Source organism: Meleagris gallopavo, chromosome Z (genome assembly GCF_000146605.3).
Source record: "Meleagris gallopavo isolate NT-WF06-2002-E0010 breed Aviagen turkey brand Nicholas breeding stock chromosome Z, Turkey_5.1, whole genome shotgun sequence".
Taxonomy (NCBI): Eukaryota; Metazoa; Chordata; class Aves; order Galliformes; family Phasianidae; genus Meleagris; species Meleagris gallopavo.
Window position 1 is genome coordinate 64620409 of NC_015041.2, and position 7108 is coordinate 64627516.

Consider the following 7108-nt stretch of genomic DNA (forward strand, 5'->3'; position numbering starts at 1 on the left):
AAAAAAAAAAAAAAGATTTCAGATTCACTACTTTATAGTCCATTGATTAAGTTCTCTCTATTTATAAGGAATACCTAAATGAGGCTGCAATCAGGGCATTCTTACCATGCTAAGAAAAGTCAGATAAACAACAACATCAACCAAAAAAACAACCAAACAAGCCAGTTTGGGTTTCATTATCCTTGCAGAGATAGAACAGTTAAAAAATAGTTTTTATTGTTTCTGTAATTCTATTCCTTTTCTAGGCCTTCTCCAAGTCAATTAACGGATAATAGAGCCTCTAATTTGAAATTACTGTTTCTCTTGCCCTTGGGATTGAGTCCCTCTTCTGATATATCTTATCCTTTCATGATGAGAATTCACCAAATTAAACAATCAGTGTTGTGGCACCAGTCATAGAATAAATCAAAACATTGCATTCAATTCTGCAAGACAGAGTTTCTGTGTGAAACTAAACTACTGTGATAACAGCATATACAGCTATATATTTCTTTTATGGAGTGGAGGAAGGATTCCACTAAAAGGCATGTATGGAATGTGTGCATACATTCTGCTATTGATGGTAACTTACCTGTTTGTGTGAGATAATGCAATGCCTTGGACAGGAAGCTGGGATAAGGTGAGGAAAGAAATCTAGCTTAAAGAGAACGTATTATTCCATATTTTCCTAGTTCAGTACATCTGATTTGTACTGAAGTTAATATAAGACAGTGTTTGCTGATGCCAGATCAGTAAACATTGCTGTATGAAAATCTAATACCACATAATGTCAGTCAATAAGAGGGGAACATTTCTTTGCATTCAGCTTTCTCCCAGGGAAAGTCTCATCACATCTCATTAATGACTCAAAGGATGTTGCACAACCGTGCAGCTGCAGGTTGCCTTAAAACCTCCCACAACACACATTCCTGCAGAACAGCCCACTTGCACGGTGTGTGTACCTAATGCCAATTGCACTACTGCAGCAGAAATTAGGACTGCATGCAATTCACTGAGTGCAGACTTCAAATCTGGTCAGCCAGATTACACAAGAAAAATAGTACCATAGAACTACTTCAGAGGAAATCTTCTGTCCCAGACATCAGGGAACCTTTATATACCATCATTTTTTTGTTCACTGTTCATTACTAAAGTTTATTATGCACACGTCAAGTAAATCTACTCCCTTTCCATCAGGGCTTTCTTATAGAAGACACTGTAACTGGATTGTTCTTTCGTAATGCAAATAAAGTATTTAGCATTGACTAGCTATGTATTTGCAGACAAATAGTATAATCTTATTAAAAGTGCAAGAGATAGGATCTGCAAAACTAACATCTACTAACATCTGTATCCCAATTTATACTAAAAGACTCAGAGCCCTCTTTTTACTAATGAAATCTCAAAGCACACATACACAAAATACAATAGAGACTTATAAATTTTTCTGTCAAAAATAAGCTTTATATTTAAATAATCACATTCTCCTATGCCCTGGCTCTGAGCTTTGAGTCATGATGAGGTGGAAAAACATTGACATCTACCTTGTGGGTCTGAGTCTGGAAATCCTAAGGAAGAGTAAGGGAAGGAGTACGTCTCATATAAAGATCAGGAAGTTTAAATGCAGAACAGTATACGGAAAATTGATCTTATGTTAGCAACTGCATTTTTGTCGTGTCTGTGTCCAGCACATTTTTCCCCCCCACTCTATCCTAACTATCCTGGTTGTGAAGCATATTATATTTTAATTTTTCACTTTTGATACATGTATATGATTAACTAATAAGAGGTTTTCAACCTCAGTGCATTGTCTATAATGCAGTGAGTGTCAGGACTCCTAGCACTGAAATGTTTTGTGTGCATGTATATATACACACATACAGAAGATTCCTATTTCTGGATTAAAACAGTAATTATAGAGTAGAGGTCCCTGAAATCAGTAGATTTTACAAAGAGAGAGATGTTTTACCTCAACATCAGAAAGGAGGTTTTTCTAGGAATTGTTTTCAGTTTGCTTTGTCCATAGTTGACCACAAAGGATCCATGTGCTGTCTGAGCCCCTCACTCAAATTATGTCATGGAGAAATCTTATGATAGCATAAGGTCTGCTGAAAGAGAATATATTGAGACCGAATCTGCTCATTGTGTCTGCCAGCCACTGCTTCACACAGAACGTGAGCATTGGCTTAATATATTGCATCTCAGGTTTAGGATTCTAATACTTTTAACATTCAAAAGCATGAAGTAAAATTCCCCTTTGACCAACTCTTGGCAGACGACTCTACTTTCCAGAAGGAAATAAATCTTGAACGTAGACTTCGGTGAAAATTTTTATTTTGTAAGAGTTTCAAAATAATGCCTTGCAACAGTAAGTCTGACAAGACTTTAAGTGTAGCACAACAGTGCTGCCAAAATCAACTACTCTAATATTCCTTTGATAGAAATCTCTCTTAAATTGTAAAGAAACCAGTCCGGCTCAACAAGGACCTGCTGGTAAACCTGAAGGGAAAAAAAAAAACAAAACACAAAAACCTCACATGAATTGCCATGGAACTCTAACAGACAAGAGTTCCTTTTCCCAGAAAACAAGAAGATTTCAACTTAACAATTCAAATGTATTACAGTAACCTTGCAAAATATCAGAATTCAGTATGATGTCTTATACTTTTAGCCACTATGAAGTCTGCTGGAATCAACTGAATCATAGAATCATCAAGGTTGGAAAAGACCTCCCAGATCATTCAGTCCAACCATCCATTACGAATATTTATCACTAAACTATGTCCCTCATTACAACATCTAACCATTTCTTGAACACTTCTAATGCTGGTGACTTGACTACCTCCCTGGGCAGCCTGTTCCAGTCTCTGAACATTTATTTCCTAATGTCGAGAACAGATGTACAGGAAGGTTTAAAATCCCAAAAGTAAATCTCCTCAGCAATACGTATAGGAAATCTTTAAAATCATTGCAGCATTTGCTGAGTGGAAAGAATCACCTTTTAATTCACTCTGTACTAGAAGTTCTGCACCTTCCTCTGGGCGACATAGGAAGACAGAGGGGCAAAATTCCTTCCTGAATTTCTGTTTGTGGAGTTCCAAAGGGGGCAAGGGGAAGATCAAGGCAAAACAAAACAAAACAAAACAAAACAAACAAACAAACAAACAAAAAACCACAGAGAGAGAAAAAGAGATAGCAAAGAAACAGGATATTTCCTCCACTTAGATAACATTCTGTGGACAGTTCTAAGGAAAATGCAGGCATATGTTAAGAATGTGGAACATATATTTTGTGTGTTAAGAACTAGCAGCAAGCAACAGCAAGATACTTTTTCATCAGGAATGAAGTCACCACCTCAGCAGAGCAAGAGGAACTCCCTGTCAACAAGCAGTTGCCATGTGCCATTACTCTTCTGTGTGGCAATTGCAGGGGCTCTGATGTGGCAGGGTGGGGCCAGAATACATGTCACTCTGCAGTTACACAGGCAGCCCCTGCGGGGAGAGCAATGCAGAGCGTAGCTCTCTTTTTCTTATCAGTTTTTGCAGGCAGGGCAAGCAGAGAGGATAGAGTATCCCTCCCCACCAGGAAGTCCAGATCATCTATCAGCTGCCTCCCAAACAGCAGATATAACCATGGTCTCCACTAAGCAGAAAGCTCTTAATGAAACGAGTGTGGCCATGCAGACTGAGAGCTAGCCCAGAAACACAGCTGTTCAGCTCTCTGGCTGCACGGAGAACCTAAGTCTGCTGCTGCCTCCAGAGAATGGTAAAGATGCCAGTTGTGAGAGGTATGAGCAGGTAGGTGACCTACTCAGTGTCTGCAATTTACAGGGTGATTCAGCGTGGTTCCTTGAGTAGCGGGGCAGGGGGACACACAGATCCTTGCCCCAGGAAAGGGAAAAAGGGAAAAGGGAAGAGAGATGGGCCTAAAATAGTAGGGAATAAAATAAATCCAGACAATGCCATGATCTTTGGTCCAAGTCTTTACAAGATAATTTTTAATTGAGTCCCTTTATTTGACTCAATTTTTTCTAGAGTACCACGTTGCCACAGGACTTGTTTCTCGAGACCCAGTATGGTGTTTTGGGTGGTAACGTGGGGTACTGCATATGTTTCATGCCACCCACTGGTTGCTTCCACCATGGCAACCATTCTTCACCATGCTTACCACTGTGAGATCATGGCAAGGTGACATAATCAATCTGCTACACCTGCCCATATTTATACTTTTGCTATCACCCTTCTCCCCAGAGAGGTCTCATCTTCTTGGCTTGTTTAGCTGTGGTGCATATGTCACATGTCCTGAATATCCTGTGCAGTAAGCATCCATAATTAAGTCCACCCTTGGTCTCTAGCCCATTTATATGTTGCATCTCTCCCTTGATAGTTTGAGGTCTTACAGGCCCACCAAGCTAGAAATAATTCATCCTTGTTTTGTCAATCCAAGTCTATTTGAGCCACTTCAATTTTGGCAGCTCAATTTACCTGATGGCTATTTTGTTGTTCTTCAGTACCCTGACTCTTGGGCACACGAGCATCTACATGATGCACCTTTACAACCATATTCTTTATTTGGGTAGCAGTGTCTCCACAGTTTAGCAGTCCAAATAGGTTTATCTCTTTTTTGCCAGTTTTGTTCCCACTGCTGTAACCATCCCCATAAGGCATTTGTCATTGCCTGTGAATCAGTATTAAGATAAAGCATTGGCCACCTCTCCTATTCAGGAACAGGAGAGACAGTTGCACAGCCTTTACTTCTGCAAATTGGTTTGATTCTCCTTTTCATTTGGTGGCCTTGCAACTTTTTGTGTAGGACCTTCCATCTGCGATGCTTTCTTGCAATATGACATGATCCATCAGTGAACAGGGCATATTTCTTTTCATTTTCTGGTAGCTCATTGCATGGTGAGGTCTCTTTAGCATGTGATACTTCTTCTGATGGTGATGTTCCAAACATTTTACCTTCAGACCAGTCTATGATCACCTCTAGGATTCCTGGAAGGCTGAGGTTCCCCAGTCCACTTACTCCAAGTTGCATCAGCAGTATGATAGGCAGAGGAACCTTTCCTTTAAACATCCTGTTTAGCACCAGTCAAGCAGTCAAGGTGCAGGAGCTGCATTTCAGTACTGACTACTTTGGAAGCTGCACGAACCCTGTCATACGTAGCTAAGATCTTCCTTCTCAGTCAGTGCGTTCCAACCCTGTCTATGCTCGACTCCAGAATTCCAGGGGTCAGCCTTAAGTCTCTTCTGATGCTCTTTGCCACAGACTCCAAGCAGCAGTGTAGAGGATGCTCTTTACATCCTGTCCCATCCCTACTGACCCAGGGCCACAGCTCAGGCTATCACCTGTTTAATCTGCTCAAAAGCCTGCTGCTGCTTAGGGCCCCATAAAAAATTATTCTGCATTATCTGATAAAGGGGGCTTACAACGAGTCTGTAGTTTGGAACATGAATTCCCAAAACACCCAGAAAAGACTGTGACTCTTTCTTACTAGTGGGAGGAGACATAGCAGCTATTTTGTTGACCACATCCATTGGGATGTGATGACGTCCAACCTGCCACTTAATATCTAGGAAATGAATTTCCTGTGCATGTTTTTTCACTTCACTTAATAGCAAAATCAGCACTCAGATAGATATGGATTATTTGCTCTCCTCTCTTAAAAACTTCCCCTGCTGCACTGCCCGACACAAGAAAGTAGTGAATTCACTACATGTGATCAGGAGCATCATCTTGTTCCAGCACAGTTTGAAACACTCCATGGCAAATAGCTGGACTACTTCCACCCATGGGGCAGATGGATTCTATTTACCCTAACATTCCATTTCTTTATCTCAGGCATCAGATCATCTTTGAACGGGTATTTTTTCCTTACGGCAAATAACATCCATTACCAGATGCGAAGGCCTCATCCCTGCATGTACTGATACCTCTGTCATTGGCTCAGTCTCTAGCAAAGCCACTGAGATGGCAAGCACTGATGTTACCTAAAATACAATACTGGCAGCGCGGGACCCCGGCCGCGGCTCTTACAAAAATGCAGCCCTGCTTTATCTATTAAAATGAATATGATGAATGAATATAAATAATATTATTTTTTATTTCTAAACTTGTCTTGTGGGAAATTGAATGATTCCCCCTCAGAGCTGTTGGTCTTTCCTCATTCTCACATAGTTCTATTTTAGAAAATGTATACTAATATAAACTGTCAGGTATATCCAGCGGACCCCAGGAGAATTAAGAAAATCTTTATGTGATACACGTGAGAATTACAAGATTCTTGTTGTGACTGGACTTTTCTCTCTGTTGACATGCAAGTAGGTTATTTGTTTCTATTCGTTATTATATAAGGATATCCAATCTCAAAATCAATATTTGTTAATGAAGATTTTTAGTTTGTAAACAGCAAGGATGTTAACTCTGCACGAAAGTCCTACATGCGCTCCTCCCAAAAATGTTTCTCTTGAGTCAACCACAACAAATTTAGCAATACTGAGATCTTGTTCTTTAGTTCATGTTTTAAATGAGGCTAAAGCTCTAATTTCACAGAATCACAGAATCGTAGGGGACCTCTAAGAGATCACCAAATCCAACTTCCCTGATAAAAGAAGGCTCCCTTCAGCAAGCCTGTCACAGTTGGTTCTAAAGCTGAAAGATTATTGTGGTGAATATGGGAAAAGAAAAAGCAGGGAAGGAATACTCATCTGTATCTGAAGACCTGGGTTCACAGAGAAGACTCCATAGAGGAGAGATCTCCAGAAAGAGATCCTTCCCCAGTGGCAGTCAGCCCTTAAATGGGGTCTAGGAGAGATGCAACCAGGCTCCATCCCTTCCAATGCCTTCACCTGTGCTCCCGCACCTCAGTCCTTTCCTCAGGTGATCAATCAGTGATTCAGGCTGTGACTCAACAGTTCTGTCATGGAATTAACGAGATCAATTTACACCTGTGACAGGGGGCAGTAGGCCCTTGCCCTCCGCTCCCCACCCCACAAAATGGGAAGGAAGGGAGGAAAACAAAAACAGCAGCAACAATCTATGGAGGAAAACTTATTTTACTATGATATCGGAATGCAAGATAACACAATATAATACAATCTGATTGAAATTGAGACTAATAAATCAAATA

At 40.4% G+C, this 7108-nt stretch overlaps 2 long non-coding RNA genes across 3 annotated transcripts in view; one reads left to right on the forward strand and one right to left on the reverse strand.

The window, feature by feature from the left end:
• The window catches only part of LOC109364112, a 5850-nt gene extending 2467 nt beyond the window's left edge, over window positions 1-3383 (reverse strand). The window contains exon 1 of one of the 2 annotated variants that reach the window (XR_004162245.1): window positions 3334-3383. This is a non-coding gene — a long non-coding RNA (uncharacterized LOC109364112). Of the gene's footprint in view, window positions 1-1948; window positions 2740-3333 lie in introns of those variants that run through there. The other variant, XR_004162244.1, reaches the window with a different exon arrangement.
• Window positions 3384-3414: 31 nt separating this feature from the next.
• The window catches only part of LOC109364110, a 25101-nt gene continuing 21407 nt past the window's right edge, over window positions 3415-7108 (forward strand). The window contains exon 1 of the long non-coding RNA XR_002110125.2: window positions 3415-3776. This is a non-coding gene — a long non-coding RNA (uncharacterized LOC109364110). The remainder of the gene's footprint in view (window positions 3777-7108) is intronic.